Source organism: Maniola jurtina, chromosome 9 (genome assembly GCF_905333055.1).
Source record: "Maniola jurtina chromosome 9, ilManJurt1.1, whole genome shotgun sequence".
NCBI classification, from domain to species: Eukaryota; Metazoa; Arthropoda; class Insecta; order Lepidoptera; family Nymphalidae; genus Maniola; species Maniola jurtina.
In genome coordinates, this window is record NC_060037.1 from 10,084,121 (window position 1) to 10,105,221 (window position 21,101).

A 21,101-nucleotide genomic window follows, 5' to 3' on the forward strand; every position below is an offset into this window, starting at 1 on the left:
TATATTATGTCATTTTTTTTTATAATTATTTATTCCACCCACAAACATATACCTACATTATACAGAACACACAAAAGAAACTGTAAATGAGCTGTTGTGCGTAAGAGATTTGGTGAAAAAATTTAATGATATTAATTGGCTTTAAACAAGTATTTTATAAGGATTTGATAGGAATAGAAGAATTTTTATTCTTGAAACAACTAATTATTACGAATACTTTTTAACCCCCGATCCAAAAAGAGGGGTGTTATAAGTTTGACGTGTGTATCTGTGTATATGTGTATCTGTCTGTGGCATCGTAGCTCCTAAACGAATGAAGCGATTTTAATTTAGTTTTTTTTTTGTTGTTTGAAAGGTGGCCTTTTTCATTCTGAGAAGAGACCCGTACCCAGCAGAGGACCAGCGACGGGTTGCAGATGATGACCCAGTGACATTTCGATAACAGATGATATAGAGCGGCTGATTTATGCCGATTCACACCAAGCACGTACACGTGACACGTGCGTAGTGACGCGCGTAAACCCCTAACACACCGGGTTACGCAAACGGCCACGCTTTACGCAAGCGGTGTGCCATGTTTCATACAGTTCCATACATTACAACGCAATGGTACGCGCTACGTCTACGCTTACGCAGCCTGTGTGAACGAGCTATTAGAGACTATAATCGTGACATACTGCAGGAAACTTTAGGTTCAATCGACCGAATTAGCTGTCGCTCTACAATTTATGGGTAAGCTTTATTTATTATTATAATAATTAACTTATTACTAGATAACGATCTGTGGAATTTTGTGGATTTATGGGCTTTTGAAACTTAATTGATCAAGATAATATAGCTTGAAATAACAACGCCAACGCGACGTTCTAATAAATAGTGATCGCATGATATGATAGGTGCAATAATTTACATTAAACAAGTGTAAATTAAAAATTTATAACACCCCCGACGATCCAAAGTATTTGAGTTTTCCAAAACATCATTTTCAAATAAATAATTATGTATCTAAGCAACGTCCATCTTGACAGCTTGACATTTGTCTATTGACATAATATTATGAACCTAACGGTTATCTAACCTTCTTTTCTACAAAAAAACTAGAAAAGAGCTGATAACTCTTAAACGGCTGAACCGATTTTTTTAGATTATAGCTAAGAACACTCTCGATCAAGCCACCTTTCAAACAAAAAAAAACTAAATTAAAATCGGTTCATTCGTTTAGGCGCTACGATGCCACAGACAGATACACAGATACACGGATACACAGATACACAGATACACAGATACACAGATAAACAGACACACAGATACACACGTCAAACTTATAACACCCCTCTTTTTGGGTCGGGGGTTAAAAATTGCCAAGTGCGAGGTGGACACGCGCAATGAGGGTGCCTTAGTTAATAAGTGTAATTATTTTCGTGCTCATAATAACATTATCTCCAACTTAACATTAACAACAACAACAAAAAACAAACTTACGTTTGCGTTTTTTTTATATAAATATAAATTAACAATAATAATTTTCGGATTTTTAGGGTTCTGTACCTTAAAAGGAACCCTTGTAGGATCACTTCATTGTCTTCTGTCTAAGAAACCTAGAGGGTACTTCCCGTTGACCTGGAATCATGAAATTTGGCAAAGCAACAATAATATCATATTTATAAATCGGCGACTACCATCGATTTTTTCTTACAAGAAGTGTACTTTATGTATTTTAGATAATTGATTCTTCTTTTTAAATTCTTAGATACTAATGAAATAAATATCAAGCCTCAACAGCTCAGCGGTTATAGGAGGGGTCTGAAATCCGAAAGGTTGGCGGTTCAATCCCCACCCGTTGCACTATTGCCGTACCCACTCCTAGCACAAGCTTTACGCTTAGTTGGAGGGGAAAGGGGAATGTTAGTAATGATTAAAATGGCTAATATTCTTTTTTTTTAAATAAATAAATATATCATTACGTTGTGATAGTAGAAGTAGGTATACATGATATTTATTTCAAAAGTCAATTACTTACCTACCAATTACGTATTCTAAGCTACGAAACATTAAACGGCATTTAAGACAGCTCTAGAAATTAATTATGTTTATGTAAATATCAAGTGTAGCAATTTAGCAATAAGAAACGTGATCGGCATTTAGCCCATCCACAAGTTCGCTATAAGCGTAGAGTGGCGCGGCGAGCGACTGAAACAAAGCTAGTAGATTTTATACATCTCACCATTGTTGATAGAATTCGACCTTCGAAACACTTTAACCTCAAAGTAAAATGGACCTAATTGCTTTGTTTTAAAGTTAAAGTTTGTCTATACATTGACAGCCAGCACGCCTTACGGGAACATTGGTAGTATTCAAAAACGACTTTTAACAAGGCATCGTCAAGGTCTGCATCCGTACGTGGTTGAAATTTCTCAAAGCGATTTGCGTCCTCGTTTCTAATCCGAACGGCTAGGATATGGAAAGCTCTTCCGGCATCAGTTTTCCCTTCCACTTTTAATATGCGTATATTCTAGGCAAGCGCGGACGATCATAGGCTGCATCACTTACTAGCTCTGATTTTTAGTCTAGTAGTAGTTAGAAAGACTAGAAGTAGTTAGTATATTTAAAAAAAAGTCAAATACGAAGTACTTGTATATCGCGCGCCGCCCCGCATGCCGCCCCGCGAACCACTCGCTGGTTTCGTGAAAAGTCATGGAGAGGCACTTAAGGCTTCAAGGGAATTTAATTTCGCCGATAGTGCGATGACAGACGGGCAGACGATTTGTCATTGTCTTTAAAAGTAATTTCAAACTGAGGTGCTAACCTGAATCGCTAATATTTCTACCTACACCAATATTAATTTTATCTACACGAGATTATTATTGACATAAGTTGCAAAAGCGAGTTATCTGAGTATTAATTTCTCAGAAAGTACCTACCTTATCTGAACTTTTAATGAGGGAATCTATAAAACTTGGAAAAGCTAGCCATTATGCCGATCCATACTTATTTTATCTTACATCGGCCCGTTCAAAGAATAACAGTTTATCGTTGCATAAAGTATTTGCACTCGGGCGGGAATTATATCAAGCGGACGCAGTCACAGGCAAACGCTAGTGTATTTTATTTTGTCTATTAAACACACATTACAGATAATGACACGTATACAATCAAGTAATTACAAGCCATGAAAAAAAAAAAACTAGCCACTCTTCAAAACAAAGTGTATACAGATTCAGACAACAAGATAATGGACGTGTCGCCTTAGAACAACTATACCTACCTACACCAAAAACTAAAATTTTAGAAAACAGAACTAAACAATTGCCAAAAATCGAAAATAAAGTAATCGTGTCGTAACATTTATGACAAGAAAAACTTATGTAAATAACTTAACTTAGAGACTAAGTATTAAGTAGATTGATACAATTGAACAAATGCGGGATGGAACTGCCAGAATACGATATCAGGTTAATACGTAAGTAACAGATTTTTATACTTCATTACTTACTAGCTGATGCCCGCGACTTTGTTTGTGTGGATATAGGTTTTTAAAAATTCCGTGGAAACTCTTTAATTTTCCGGGATAAAAAGTAGTCCATGTGTTAATCCAGGGTATAATCTAACTATCTCTATTCCGAATTTTAGCCAAATCCGTTCATCCGTTCGAATTTGCAAGCGAAACCTAGGATTTACCAAGCGCCTAGTAGTACAAGTGTAAATTAAAAATTTATAACACCCCCGGCAAGTGAAGGTTATAATAGTAACTAGAAAAGAGCTAATAACTTTCAAACGGCTGAACCGATTTTCTTGGATTATAGCTAAGAACACTCTCGATCAAACCACCTTCCAAACAAAAAAAAAACTAAATTAAAATCGGTTCATTAGTTTAGGAGCTACGATGCCACAAACAGATACACAGATACACAGGTATACACGTCAAACTTATAACAACCCTCTTTTTGATAACCGTCAATTGTGGACTTAGTTATGTCAGCATTTACTCAGTTCGAATAATAACTAGAAAATTTAACTGACTAAAAATTTTCATAAGAAAATTAGTTATGTCAGCATTTACTCAGTTCGAATAATAACTAAAAAAATTAACTGACTAAAAATTTTCATAAGAAAATTAGTTATGTCAGCATTTACTCAGTTCGAATAATAACTAGAAAATTTAACTGACTACACTAGCGGCACGCTATGATGGCCGGTTTGACACATTACAATAGTGATGTGGAATGTCAATTTATTCTCGAACAAAAAACAATTACGTTTTGTTTTTGTACCTGATTAAATAGGTTTAATAAAACAAAAATGTATATGTTTATTTAATTTATTTGAACGAACTGAATATTTGAACGAAAATGAATATACATACTTTATATGCACACAAGAAACATATGAATACAAAAGATACCAAAAAAGGTGCCACAAAAGGCCATAATTAATCAGATTCGTCCATACTACTATTTTCACTGTCGTCACTGCTATCATCACATACATTAATAATTATATGTTCGTTTTCTATAATATTATCTATTTTCACATCTCTTTCATAATCTTCCCTTATTAATTTAACAGTTCTATTCACAACCTTTTCCCAGTCTCCTTTAGTCACATGTTCACAAGCTTCTTCTAATAATTTTAGCATTTTTTTTGTGGTAAATGGGGGTTCTGTATTGTGTCTTGCAGCATATCCCTTAATTTGAGCCCACACCAACTCAATCGCATTATACTCACAATGGTAAGGCGGTAACCGTATAACTCTGTGCCCATGTTCTAATGCTATTTCGTCAATGACGTATCGGATCTTGGTTGGTTTGTTTTCTTTTAAAAGACGTACTAATTCCGCTTTTAACATATTCATGTTTGCATCTACGCCATTTTTACGAAGCCATGCGACGATATCAGCTTTCTTTTGGGATTGGGCAGGTGGCTTGTCAATTTGCATCGAGTGGTATGGGGCGTTGTCCATAATTATAATAGATGGTTCAGGGAGGCTACACAACATTGAGGTAAACCATTCAGTAAACTTTTCTCCATTCATGTCTTCATGATAGTCTCCAGTGGTTTTTGACGCAAAAGCCATGAGAGAACCTTCGACAAACCCGTTGATGGTTCCGGCGTGACAAATTATAAGTCGCGATCCTTTTCCTACAGGAACTTTGGAAGTAGATGCTGCTGTGTCATCGTTCCAAGAGCGGCCTACAGTATGGTTAGCATTAAGCCATGTTTCATCCAAGAACACAACATTTTGCCAATTTTTGATTTCTTTCACTTGCCGTAAAAAAGTATACCTTGCCATCGCTATATCAAATCTTTCCATCAATATTTTGCGTTTGTTACATTTTTTGTATCGAAATCCAATGGTCTTCAAAATCTTCGTTAAAGAACTTTCCCCACCGAAGAATAATCCAGCTTCCTTCAGTGAATGCACCAACTTTTTTCTTGTTGGATACTCCTTCTGTAAATAGTAGCCGTAAACATGTCTTCGGATAGCATCGGCATCAAAGCTATCGATGCCTACGACTGGTTTTGCTCGTTTTCTCTTTTTTGGTGTGTGAAGTTTATTTTCTTCTGTGCCAGTCTCGCCATATTTTTTTTTAGTTATCCGTCTAACAGTTCGTTGTCCAATATTAAGCGCATCAGCTACGCGTTCAACCACTGACGTTATAGGTAAAATTGGCCCTCCATTTTGAGCTTCACGATCGAAATAGTTACGAAGGCGTATTACGAACTCACGTGTCTGACTATTTAGAACAGTTCTCTGCGTACGTTCGGTCATATCGACGAAATCCACAACAAAGGGCTTGAACAGAGTCCAAATTAACGAGCAAGGGTCAACAGTAATGCAGTATCAATATTTGAAATCCAAAGCCAGGTCAAAACTATATCACAATCGCATTGCACTGACAGTTTATACTTTTCGAAGCAACGTCAATTCGAAACTGCTTTGTTTTGCATTGAGCATTGACGCGAGTTTGCCGGAGGTAGTAGTTGTGCTAGCCAGCGATCCTATGTGACGATCGTATTAGATTCCATTTTTAAAAATTTATTGATATTTTTTTGCGATTTCAGAGGTTTGTCCACATAGTGAAAATTGTTCATATTCACAAGTACATTCACCCCTTAAATGGTGCAAACTGATTTTTCTACACTTGTATACATTTAAGAAATCAATTTAATAAATAAATTTTGAGTCCTAAACCTAAAACTACATTCGATAAAATTTATGAATCTCTGCACATCACTATCGTCAATAAAGTAATACAATTATTTCCTTCAAAGTCGTTATCAATTAATACGGAACTTCATGAGCGGACAAACGTCAAACCGGCCATCATAGCGTGCCGCTAGTTTAAAAATTTTCATAAGAAAATTAGTTATGTCAGCATTTACTCAGTTCGAATAATAACTAAAAAAATTAACTGACTAAAAATTTTCATAAGAAAACTCAACAACAAACTCGTTGATAGGATATCTGCAAAAATGTGCCCAACCAATTTTCGTAAATAGACGCGCGTAGTCTTCAAAAAATGCTAGATTTATCGTATCACTCTCAACTATTCTAACCCGTTAATTCAACCGCACACAAAAGTTCATCCATCAATTTTAATTAATTTATGAGTCCAGTAAACGTTCTTAATTAGCTAGATGTAAACAAGCAATTGCAACGACTAGAAATTCAATTAGCGATCATGTTTGGATAAGCTGAACAGCTTTGAGTTGAAGCCAGTTTTGTTTCTTTATACAATCCCGACATCTTTGAAGTCTTTTTATTAGAGAATGTAAATTGAAGCAGTTTTTAACGTGGTTTTTATACATATTTTATTTTTTGATACATAAAATATTGTTTATTTTTTGCAATAAGTAGTTTAACTTTTTAGTAAATTCGATCAAAAAACAGCTGATTATTTCTATTAATTAAAAAAAAAATAATTTCCAAATCGGTCCAGGGGTCTTTGAGTAATCGGGGAACATACATAAAAAAAAAAAAAAAAGATCCCGACGAATTGAGAACCTCCTCCTTTTTTGGAAGTCGGTTAAAAAGTTATCAATTTTAGTATCTTTTTTTTTTTTTTAATATCATAAAGTGCTGAGGACAGTACTTTACTAACATTACAATCTAGCCTACGAATAGCGCTAATAAGCAATATTATATTAACCTAAACTAATAAAAGTACTTATATCTAAGAATCGGTCCATTAACTTATCTTAGTTTACAGTTAGTTTTCATTGAAAGACACTTTGTTCTTGTGTTCTTTGAAATAATTTTAGTATCTTGAGGAAAAATAATAAAGGATTCGAAAATTAAACAATTTTCAACTTTTAAACCAACATTTATTTTTATTCTACAAAAATAGAAAAGAAAATACCAGTTCAACCAACGGAGTATAAAAATGATATCATTTTCTGTGGTAGATAGATTATTCTTGTTATTCGATTATAACAAGTAGGTATAAACTAATTAAGTACAAGTTACATCGACTCTACTATTGCAAATATTTCGTAAAATTATATTTAGCCTGTATTTGTACGTAAGCTTTAGCAAAACGCGAGGATCTGTGCTGTGGTTACGAAAACTTTACCTTGTTTATATTTAATTAACAAGCTTATCACAAATTTTGCTCTGCGGTAAATGTTTAGGATAACTTTCATGGTACAATTAGTTACATTACAAACATACATAATATAATATATTATGTCGATAATAATTATAGTATCTACATTCTACATAATTAGTTAACAAGCTTAGTTCTTTGCCCAAAAAGCGGTTGCTATACACCTATTCATTGTTTTAAACCATTTAGCTAACTACTTAATAGTACCACCAACCGAGGAGCGACCCTGAAATTGTGAAAAAAAAACTTGTCATTTTTGTACAGAATAGTTCTTAATATACGTTTGGACATACATCGCCGTAGGTCGTTCGTAAAATAAGGATTAAAATGACTCATTTTTCCCGAAAATCAAAAAAGTTGAAAGATACTAATAACTAATACTAATAAAGTATTTCTTTGGTGCATTAAAACAGTAGAAAAGTACCTATGTCTTATTACTAATATTATAAATGCGAAAGTGTGTCTGTCTGTCTGTCTGTCTGCTACGTTTTCACGACCCAACCACTGAACCGATTTTAATGTTTGGTACAGACTTGGGATACATTCCGGAGAAGGACATAGGCTATTTTTTATACCGGAAAATCAAAAAGTTCCTACGGGATTTAAAAAAAACCCGAAATTCACGCGGGCGAAGTCACAGGCATCCTCTAGTCTAATAGTATGGCAAACCTATAGGTATCTGCTCCGTTCGGGGTTTAAAATAATTAGGTGGGCCTGCTTGTAGCATTCTGCCTATGATTGAAATCGATGAAATCTACACCCCTTTCCACCGTTTTTGCACCCCTTGCTAGTACATTAGGCACTATCGTCGGCTAGTTGAGATGGTCCATCTAGTAGGCGACTAGACACCGTACATGCCGTATTATTGCACTATGCGAGGTATTGTAACGGCAAGCGCTCGTTATCTCACTACGTAGTCGAGATATCGATTCCAAAGCACTCCATCCAATAGCTCAATTAAGTAGTTTAGTTTCCATTCCTTGAAACAGTCCTGGACTCACCGGGGATTATCGTTACTGCAATTATTAGGGTTCCGTATCTCAAAAGGAAAACAGGAACCCTTATAGGGCCACTTTGTTGTCTGTCTGTCATGTCTGTCAAGAAAGTTTATAGGTTACTTCCTAGGACCTAGAATCATGAAATTTGGCAGGTAGGGAGATCTTATGGCCCAAGTAAAAGAAAAAATCCGAAAACCGTGCATTTGTGGTTACATCACAAAAAAAATATGGTCACAAAAATATTAATTTACTAAATCACGTGATCTAAATAAAAATAATTGAATCTTGTGCGATGGTACTGAACCCTTCGTGTACGAATTCGACGCGTACTTGACCGGTTTTCATTTTTCCAACTCACGCTTTCATGTTGTTTCATCCTGATTTTTTTTTCAAATTTAAATATGCCTCTGCGCAGTGGTTATAGGTTTCTTTGACTACACTAAATTTCAGCTTTAGAAGTCGTATAATTTCTAAAATAGTCTTAAAATAAGACACACGAACCGAACGGACAGACAGACTGGACGAAACTATAAGGTTTCTTTGTTTTACTATGGAATCCGAAAACATTCTTAACTATTTCACACTTCACACCAAAAAAATTCAAGGTAACGATAATTCAAAGATAACAATGCTTTTCTCACTGGCACCTAATTACCGTCTCCATGTAAACGGGCAGTAACATTTTTCCTCTGTTAAGTTTTATGTAATTAGCGATGGATTTACCAACTCTGCATACTCATTAGAGAGGCGCTTTGTTATAAGTTTTACTTTGCGTACACTGATTCAACAAGTTCATTAAGTACAAGGTTTACATAGTCCACAATTTCATTCATTACATTACATTAAATTAATCTGACATTTAAAAACCGGCCAAATGAGAGTCAGACTCGCGCGCCGAGGGTCCGTACTCAGGCATTTTTCCGACATTTTGCACGATAAATCAAAAACTGTTAAGCATAAAAATAAATAAAAATCTGTTTCAGAATTTACAAGTAAAGCCTTTTCATATGAAACCTCACTTGGCATAGTTACCTTACTTTGAATTTTAAGTTTTAACACATATTTTAATTTTTTTTGTGATATAACCACAAATTCGCGGTTTTCGGATTTCTACCTTTACTTGTGCTATGAGACCTACCTATATAATACTAGCCGATGCCCGCGACTTCGCTCGCGTGGATTTGGGTTTTTCGAAATCCCGTGGGAACTCTTTGATTTTCCGGGATAAAAAGGAGCCTATGTGCTAATCCAGGATATTATCTATCTCCATTCCAAATTTCAGCCAAATCCCTCTAGTGGTTTTTGCGTGAAGGGGTAACAAACACACACACAGACACACACACACGCACACACATACAAACTTTCGCCTTTATAATATTATAGTGTGATATGTTACCTATATGTAGGTCTGCCTTAATTACCTATTGAAAATGATGTACGTATAAACCACAAGTCGTTGTTATGTTGTAGTAGTCCACTATTCAAGTAATTTGTTGATAATGTACTGTTAACTCTATGAAAACCAATACGTAACCCGCAACTAGTTGGTAACCCAAATGCTAACTGGCGCGACGCATACAGTACTCTTTAACCCGATATTTGATACGAGCTCGATAAGGCCATAATCACCTCAGATTATCGTTTTACCTCAAAACGTTAATGCTTACGAGCACACATTACCTGGATAATTAACTAGCATCAACCATTCCCGCTTATCATGGGATGGATCTATGGGATCTATGGGATGCTGCTTGGTGATGGGATGACAACTACCTTGGGTGTATGGAAGTTAATAGTTAGGTATTAATGTAGGTACCGTATAGTGATTTATAATCCATCCATACTAATATTATAAATGCGAAAGTGTGTCTGTCTGTCTGTCTATCTGTCTGTTTGTCTGTCTGTCTGCTACGTTTTCACGGCCCAACCGCTGAACCGATTTTGATGAAATTTGGTTCAGACATGGGCTACATCCCGGGGAAGGACATAGGCTACTTTTTATCCCGGAAAATCAAAGAGTTCTTGCGGGATTTAAAACACCGAAATCCAGGCGGGCGAAGCCGCGAGCATCCTCTAGTAATAAATAGATAAAAAATACCTACTATAAATATGGTAGGTATAACATGTAACGCTTCGTTACAATAGATGTAGTTTAAAAAAATACCTATAGGTTATTTCCTTTATTTGTTTTTTACTAGCTTGCCCAACTTTGTACAGGCGGGTTTGACAGTAGACAACCAGTCTTAAATATTACGCACATGGCCATGAAAATTTTTGTAACACAAAGACTGTATCTAAATATTATATGAATGTATATTCAATATTATACTTTTACTAAGAAAAAAAAAAACAAAATTATGATGGTCGCAATCAAAGTAGGTATATAAATCACATACAGACATAGTCAAAAAAGAAGTTAACAATTCGACCTGTCTGATGTATGTATGTAGATTTTCCGATGACCGATTTGAATGAGGTTTTTATTGTACTAAGTATTTAGAGAAGAGAGAAAGAAGAATTAAAATTAAATAACACTTACCTATTATGCAATTCTTTAAACAGTGTATGTTTACTTGCATGAGTATCTTTTTACCCGACTGCGGCAAAGCCTAAAGGAAGGCTTATGATTTTAGCAGTCTATGTATCTATGTATGTATGCATGTATGTATGTCGGTATGTATGTATGTATGTTTGTATCCAGATTCTGTGTGTTCCACCGTAGCGCCTAAACTACTGGGCCGATTTTGATGAAAGGTGCCAATTGATTCGTTGTAGAGGTCCGGGTGATATAGGCTACATTTTATACGAAAAAACAAATTTTACTATTATATTTCAGCGTTTATTAAGACGATCGGAGTCGGGTTTTAGTTTTCAACTATATCTTTATTCGAAAATAGATTGTGTAATCGATCCACTAACATCCAATAGTGATGTGGAACGTTATTTCTCGTTTGTAGCATTTCTAACTGTCACTCTCTATTACCTTTTGACAAGTCTTTACGACACCCATAATATGCTAGAATCCTTATTGGAATGGACAACTCACTGTTTTGACGTGAATGATAATAGTAAAAGTATTTTATAACGTGAGATATTATAATGCATTGTGCTTTAGTCAAAAATATTGAAAAGGTACTTGATTGAAATTAAAATAATTACCTACAGAGCTTTTGATTCCTAAAAATGATACCCTACATCTAAGTTAATTTTGTTTGTAAACGTTTATGGAGAATTAAGAAATAGGAGCACTATTTTGCTTGAAATCTTTTATTTTGTCAGGATATGCATATAGCATGCAAGTATTGCAAATGCATGCATAAAAAAACGACCAGCTTTATAATAAGTTTATTAAGTTATAAAATATATTGATTCAGCGGAAAGTTGTGTTAACAAACACGTGGTTTAGCTAAACAAGCAATATTTTATCATACATGTCTAAATATTGGGTTAAAGTGTAATTTTAAAACACTCTTGTTTACACTATAATATTCAATTTCGAAGTTATTAACAGAACAATGTTATTTTATGACTAAACACTGTTTAGTATAGATTAGAAGTAATAAATTTGTTGACTGTTTAGTAAACAAATCTATATAAACATATTTAATATTATTAAGAGGTATGTAAGTTTTTTGTATGTATGTAAGTAAAACTACATTATTCATGAGTGACATACGCTATTTTCAAATAAATTAAAGATCCCTATGAAAATTGTAATAAGCTACCCGTGTGAAGCCGAGTCGACTGAAGATAGTATACTACATGAAAGCTCATATAATATGGCGGCATTTCTAAGCATCTATTTTCTACATGGATTTTGAAGATTAGTGTCAGAGATTTAAAGAAAAACACAAAAACTTGACGGGAAGGGAGTTCTTTATAATCAAGCCGAACTTTAAAAAGTGGTTAGATAAAATCTACATTTGCTATTCTATTTACTCTACTCCTTACTGATTCTATTCCCCCGTTGAATCTTTTTACCTTTGAATTATTCATTGTGACAAGTAAAGAATTCTCGAATATCCATGATCAGAATTTCTTTAAACCATAAAAATTTTGTTGAAAGGAGAAAAGAAAATGTTACCCGTGTCGTGAACATTTCTTAACTTCATTTTTCTTTAAAATATCGTCATGTTTCATCTTTATGTCCGAGCGTACTAAACCATTCATTGCACGATAATCTTTACCAATTTATCAATGAAATGCTTAAACAACCCACGTGCTACAAACGAGAAATTGGTTTAGGAAGATTAATAGAGTAATAATTCAATAATCGAATATCTTTAGGGCCATAGCAGACACGGTACTTTTAGCATCAACGATCGGCTATCTTGCGACTGCATCGAGCATCATCGCGTTTACGTCTTTTCGATTGCTGTATTGAAATTGAGTGTTGTAGCGATTGTCTCAATGCTACATTGCGTTTTGACGACTTCCTGCGTTCGATCCCTTTATGGAAATCACTTCCTACTCATCACACTAATATTATAAAGGCAAAAGTTTGTATGAGTGTGTGTGTGTGTGTGTGTGTGTGTGTGTGTGTGTGTGTGTGTGTGTGTGTGTGTGTGTATTTGTTACTCCTTCACGCAAAAACTACTGGACGGCTATGGCTGAAATTTAGAATGGAGATAGATAATATCCTGGATTAGCACATAGGCTACTTTTTATCCCGGAAAATCAAAGAGTTCCCACGGGATTTTTAAAAAACTACATTCACGCGAACGAAGTCGCGGGCATCAGCTAGTATATCATAAATGCAAACGTGTGTTTGTTTGTTGATTTGTTGCTTTATCATTCAATTACGCCAAAGCAAAGCAACGAATTGAAGTGATTTTTAGTTAAAGACCTAGAGAGTGTCATATTTTACTTTTATTCCGGAAAATTAAAAGGTTCCTACGGGTTTTTGAAACCTAAAACCACTAAAACGAAGTCGCGGGTAGCTAGAGTATACTACAGTAACTAAAGATTGTATGTGTGCGGAATGCAGCATTGAGCTCCCAAAAAGCAACCAAATCGCCGATCGCTGATGCTAATAGCATCGTATCTGCTATGGCCCTTAATGAAAGTACAAAACGCGTGGGTGGAATTCCCATTTGTATATTATAATTATCGAGTATCATTCAACTCGTTTTGAACTTCACTGTGAACGTGGGAGTGTCAATTCTGAAATCATTCATTTCTAATTATTTTGTGAGATATGTTATTCAAAGCTTTGAACTGCTTTTGAATGGAATATTGAAAGAGGAATGAATGAAATATGCTATATAGTACATCAAAAGAGAAATTCAAACAATAAAGTAAACTAAAACTATAAAAATAGAAGTAGGTTCAATTAAAAATAAAAGTAGGTAGGAATAATATGATGAGAGATTTTGAATGTGGCATGATCTATTAGATCTTTGTTGTTGATAACTATGACACAACTATACGTTAAAATTTTATAGATACGATCCATAAATAATATCATCTCAACTGATCTTAATATCAAAGAAAAATGTAATTTGTTTGATTGAACGATCTATAACTTTATTACCTAGGCCTTTTTAGCAATTTCTACGAAATTTAATAAATCTTTTCGAAACTTTTCGATACGGACGCGGTTTTCCATCAAACGAGAAACTTTCCGTCCACCGCTAAAATAGCAAACTTCTAAATTAGATCCCATAAAAAAATCCATCTGCAAAACGACCGGCAATAAACTGGAAAGTCGATGAACTTTACGGTCATTAAAATTGTACGAAGTTTACATCATACGCTTACATCGCGACCTTTCATTAGGCTATGTATACACGCTTCTTTGACGATGTTTACACTATCGAGTGCCCTAGCGAAATAGCGCACACGGTCGAGTAGCAGTGGGATAGATAAAGGAATGAGAAACCTTTATCCATACTAATCCATACTAATATTATAAATGCAAAAAAGTGTCAGTCTGCCTGTCTGTCTGTCTGTCTGCTACCTTTTCACGGCCCAAAAGTTTAACCGATTCTGACGAAAGGTACAGGGTTAGCTTATATCCCAGGGACGGACATAGGCTACTTTTATCCCGGAAAATCAAAGAGTTCCCACGGGATTCCTAAAAACCCATCCGCTTAACCGATTTGTATATTTGGCACCGAGGTAGCTTGCATCCCTGTAATTGACAAAGGCATTTTATCCCGGAAAATCAAACAGTTCCCACGGGATCCTTAAAAATCTAAATCCACGCGGACAAAGTTGCGGGCATCCTCTAGTTATACATATTATATATCTCTCTCTCCAGTTGGTGCCTCATTATGTGTGAGGATGGTGATCACCTCCCATTTCATTCTGAAGGGAGACCCATGCACTTGAGCATGATGACTTTCATTGCCGCTTTAAGAGGGCTCTCTCCGTCACTCGTTTCATACAAACGTAGTTCCAATTTCATTTGGATATTAAGCAGCCAAAGTCCATGAAATTTTGCAGACATATTCTAGAAACTAATATCTATGTCTGTGGTTTTCCAGATTTCTGTTAAAATATTCGGTTTCAAAGTTACGCGGTTTTAAAAAATTTCATACAAATCTTTGAGCCCCTGTAATTTTAAAACTACATATTTTTATAAAAATCTAAAACACCACAGACACAGATATTAGTTTCTAGAATATGTCTGCAAAATTTCATGGACTTTGGTTGCTTAATATTCAAATGAAATTGGAACTACGATTGTATGAAACGAGTGACGGAGAGAGCCCTGTTAATGATAATAATTACTGACGTGCATTCGACTGAAACTTATTTCCTAGAGAACCGTTTCATTCCATGTTAAGTTTTTAAGTTACACGAAATCTTATTATTGTTTTTGTCGTGTGAATCTTCCTTAACACATCGCGTGTGTTCTCTATAGACGATAAGGGAGACAGTAAGTACAGATAAGATTGCATTGCAGCAAACGAGACAGTGATTATTGTAATTACTATAACTTATATTTATCAGAAAGAAATAAATACGTATAATTAACATTAACTTAACTGATTTAACTTGCAAGCGAATAACGATAGCATCGTTTTTCGCCTTCGTCTTTGGTAGCACCGTAGCTTGCTTTTTAGGGGTCTGGGGTACTTCATCATGCTTTATAAGGACTGGGACCAATCTGAGTAGATGCCACAAAATCCCAACAAAACAGTACGGATAAGGTATTAGAAAGAGTACTAATATTGTTAGAACCTACAATGATAGTCTTTTCCTGTTTTCTAGACTGCACTAAGCATGAATCTCTTCGATATATAATTTTGTAGGGAGAATGATATGGGCTAAGAGCCCGCGAGGGCCAGACCTTCTTTATTTTATAAAAAACCTGAAAGATTCTCTGTGTATTGTCCCCAACACCGGGAGAAACAATCAGCGACTATGAAGGTCTGGCCCCTTGCTGGCGCTCTCTCAATTGACAAGAGCAACCGCCGAGTTTCTTGCTGGTTCTTCTCGGTAGGAACGGCATGCCGAACCAGTGGTAAAATTATTTGACGATTCAGAAGCACTTGTAAAAGTTTATTTGAATAAAAATCTATTCTATTATACTCTATTATAGCCATCCATCAATGCCATTTTACAAATTGTGTCACCCTTCATCACCTTATAAGCCAATGTTGCCAAATCTCTTGTTAATAATACTACTATAATTACCCTTTACCCGTTCTCACGATAAATCCGCTAATTTAATAATATTCAAAGTGCATTATGTATTCACACTATTAACAAACACCCGTCTAGTGTAATTATTTTCAGTACGCCTAAAGTTATACGTTAAAGGTAAACTCCTACGCGCGGTGCGTATATTTGAGATAATATGATAAATAAACCCACAGAGCTTTCAAGCTCGGGCCAACGTTCATTATTGTCTCTAACGAGAATTTGATTATTCATTACGCCACTAACGAGACATGCAACGTACGTTTAAGGCCAATTAGCTAGATTATTTTGATACAGCCAAACAAGTTCAGTAATGCAGATGCTTGCTTTGTTAACATGTCCTAGGATTTTGTCCCTGTATGAGTTGATTGGGAAAAATAATGTCATACAAATTAGCTCAGAGTAAGGCAATTAGGAGCCCAAGCACAATAGGTATTGAGATCTATTAATAATAATATAAAAATATGTAGAGTGTACTTTTACTTTCTTCAGATTTAAGGCACAGTTATTTAAAATGAAACAGCGCTATATTGTTGACATAAATCTGTCTTGTTTTAATTAAAACTTAAGTCTAAGCAAAGCATGAGCCAAGTCAAGGTAGTAGGTAGGTACTTAAGTACGCTTTAAGCGGAATTTACATTACGAAATTAGTGGCACGAAATTAGTTTCACGACTTTAATCAATCAATTGCACGTGCAAAGGTCTTATTTCGTAATGTAAAATCCGCTTTATAGATCTCAGCATCAGTGCAATAATACTTTTTGGGTCCGGATGAAACAATGGCTCAGCACGGTCTTGCACAGACTACTTTGTCTACTCTATTAGTAGCTCAGAATTACAAATACGTCAAAAAGTCAAAGTCAAAGTCAAAATCATTTATCCAAAGTAGGTACCATTGTACTCCTTTTGATGGTCGAAATTGTTAAATTTGTACGATATAGTGGTGATAATTAATTAAGTAACTTAAAACTAAAGCTACGAGGGTTCCAAACGCACCCAAGTCTGAGAAGAGCCTGTCTGTCTGTTATTAGATACCTCATTTATGCGTTATAATTAATGATTATTACACTGTACAATTAGGGCACGCAGCGCTCAAAATGTGTTCTTATGTAATGCCCTATTAACACATTATATGAGAAAATGTGGCCATTAATAACATCACGCACTTTGCCCGTTTGTCTACGCGGGCGGGGTACCGTACGCCCTGTTTCACATTGCACGCACTAATAAGACGCCTAGAATAGACAACTATATCTACTTTATCCACGGAGAGAAGTTAATATAGGGCTCCCTCTGTTACGTAATCGCATACAAATCACAGAGACGAATATCTAAGTTCGTGTTAAAGATTTTGAGTCACCAACCAATCATTGCCGCGGTACGCGGCGTAGTCGCGGGCAACAACTAGTAATATATACATTTGAATGCTATTTAATCCTTTAAATGCTAGCAATCATGTAAGCTACTACTACAAGATGTGTTCTGTATTGAGCAAGTTTAGAATAATCAAAGTTATTTTAACCCCTGACCCAAAAAGAGGGGTGTTATAAGTTTGACGTGTGTATCAGATAGTACTGTGTATCTGTTTGTGGCATCGTAGCTCCTAAACTAATGAACCGATTTTCATTTAGTTTTTTTTTTGTTTGAAGTGTTCTTAGCTATCTATAATCCAAAAAAATCGGTTCAGCCGTTTGAAAGTTATCAGCTCTTTTCTAGTTACTGTAACCTTCACTTGTCGGGGGTGTTATAAATTTTAATTCACACTTTTCATAAAATTTTAAGCTGTATTATTTTGGAGTTAAATGAACTTAAATGTAAAGTCCTTTGAAAGTGCTCTTGAAAGATTTTTAAACGTTTGGCAGCTTTATGCCACTTCTGAGAAATAAGCGGTCTTTGTACTCTTCAAAGTTGTTAAATTCATATTAATACATTTTAATATTAATTATAATATTCACTGAAATTCAATCTAATCAAAATAGAATAATATGTTATAGTCTATGTTAGTTATATTATTAATTTTTATGTAACAAGGTGGGCATTAAATCATTCAAAATATATTTATCTACGTCTATCTCCACTTACTAAATTGTATAAAGAGGTAAAGTTTCTAAGAATGTTTGTAGGGGTTAATCTCGGGAACTACTGAACCAATTTTGAAAAGTCTTTGACCAGTAAAAAGTACACAAGTAGGTACAGTACATTGTTGCTGGGTAAGATAGGTAGCATTTTATTTTCAAAAAAATTAGAGATCCGAAAATTGTAATAAACTGTCCGTGCGAATCCGGGTTTTCCGGTAATTATTTATTATTGGCCTGCTTTCAAAAGAAACAATAAAATTATTAATATAAAAAATTGTATTATAGTTTTTAAATCATTTGAGAATCGTCTCAGAAGATTTAAACTGTGCATTGCACAAAATTGTTCCAAGATGAACTATTTTAGAGATAACCAGCAGAGGACCCCGAACGGGTTTGAAACTAGTCAGTCAGTGTGGGTTATTTTGAACAATTATCGTCATAATATTTCAACAAATTAACACAAAACAATGTTAAACTATACGTATAAACCTTCCTCTTGAATTACTCTATCTATTAATGAAAACCACATTAAAATCATTTGCGTAGTTTAAAAGATCTAAGCGTACATATGGACAGACGGCGGGAAGTGACTTTATTTTATACCATGCAGAGATATCACTCACGTTACATTTACTAACTAGTTCAAGTATCTAACTAGGTTTCTGACACATACCCGTTCCTACTAGCACCTACTAAGCCAGTGATGCCAAGGTAATAACTAGGATTATACATTCTCGACCTAGATACATCCTGTCCAAGTAATAATTAAGTATACCTGCACCCTGCACATACTTGGCAATTCAAACATTGGTGTGAATCGTGCAGTATGCGTTTTAACATGGCACTAACTTCGAAATGTAAATGGATGTTTGGTAATAGGTAAGTACATGAGTCAAACTCATAAATAAATCACTTGAAAATCTTGCTTGAAGCTTAATGATTTTGATTAGGTGTTGAAACCAAAACAGGTACCTACTCGTATGTGTAACTGTAAACTAGCTTTTAGTCCGCAGTATTTCCGAGAGGATTTTTTTTTTAAATTCTGAGGGAACTCCTACCTTTTCTTACATAACAAGTGTAAAAAATTTATAACATCCCCGACAAGTGAAGGTTACAGTAACTAGAAAAGAGCTGATAACTTTTAAACGGCTGAACCGATTTTCTTGGATTATAGCTAAGAACACTCTCGATCAAGCCACCTTCCATACAAAAAAAAACTACTAAAATAAAATCGGTTCATTAGTTTAGGCACTAACAGATTACGATGCCACAGACAGATACACAGATACACACGTCAAACTTTTATCACCCCTCTTTTTGGGTCGGGGGTTAAAAGAGTTCTAATTTCTACGTCCATCTTCAGTGAGTAAGATACCTTTGTACTTTTGGGTAGATTGATTCAGTGGTGGAGCTGTAAAAACAACAGACATATCGGAAAAGCGGTCTCGTTATTAATTTTTTAAAAGAGCAGAACCGTTGATCTCACTTGGGTCACCGGTTCTGCTATCACTATCCACAATAGAAGCCAGGAGCAAAAGCTAAACAAAACCTGATCTGAATATCTACTAACTAATTTAACTTTACGTTACCATCAATTTTACTCATAAATTGTTGTTATGAAATCTCTACCCACAAAGCTTAACGGAACAACTAAAGAAACTAAAAGAAAGAACTAAATTAATTGAAAGAAACACTGGATTGAAAAGGTAGGTAGGTAGTCAACTTATTTAACACCGTAGGTAGAATCAAAGCATTTTGTTACGATTAAATTTCACCATAAATTATTTTTAAAACAACACTGATGTAGATAGTAAAATAATTTTAATACTGAAGGTATTGGAAGGTACTGGAGGTACTTGCTCAAGAAAACCAAACAATGAACTAAGATTGTTGTTTGTAATATTTTAATTAACTAATCAAGAAAACGAAACATTTAATTTTAGATCTTGATTTATAATAATTGTCAGGAATTACCAATTCCTGCAATAACTTCACTACCTACCCACTTTAAACTCTGGGTCTAATCTATAAGGGGATTTTGCAAACAAACACGTTCTAATTGAATTTATTTTATTACTAAACTGTAGGTAGATTTAGAATAGAATAGAGCAGAATTATTTTTATTCAACTAAACTTTTAAGAGGTATTTTTGAATCGTCAAATGCATCTACCACTGGTTCGGAATGCCTTTCCTTAAACCGAGAAGAACCAGCAAGAAACTCGGCGGTCGCTCTTTTCAAATATTCGATTTACAATATTATGCCATGAATACAAATAACTGAAATCCCTTGCGTTATTTATCACTTTATCACAATCACTTTATTACGTTATTAATTGGTTATTTAAGGAAAAGACTCGTTTTACAATATTTCGGCATGAATTGCAATTGCTATTGCAATTCTGTGCGTTATTTACTTTTCACAAACATTTCACTACCATAACGATTATTCAAACGAAACATCACTTGTGAATTTAGCTTAAACGATTATAAGAATTCACTAATATTAACCACAACTCGAAACTACTCTGTAAATATTATTTTAAAGCTAATAATAAGACCTAGCCAACCTAGCCTTCTATTTTAGCACTAAAATTGGGCAGAGTTTACCCCTACAACCTTTCTCTAGCGCGTGTTGAAAAATTAATAATAAATTCTCGTAATTCCGAACAAGTCCAAGCCGGCAGCGCCCCCACTTTTACATCATAGCGACAGCAATACTTGGCTCCCATTGGTTCTACTGTTTCGCTTTGCATATCAACAACTTCTA

At 34.9% G+C, this 21,101-nt stretch overlaps 1 protein-coding gene across 10 annotated transcripts in view; it reads right to left on the reverse strand.

Annotated features, from left to right (window-relative positions):
- LOC123868025 (collagen alpha-1(XVIII) chain-like) overlaps positions 1-21,101 on the reverse strand; it is a 205,641-nt gene that overhangs the window by 162,055 nt on the left and 22,485 nt on the right. The gene's annotated exons all lie outside the window — the stretch shown is intronic.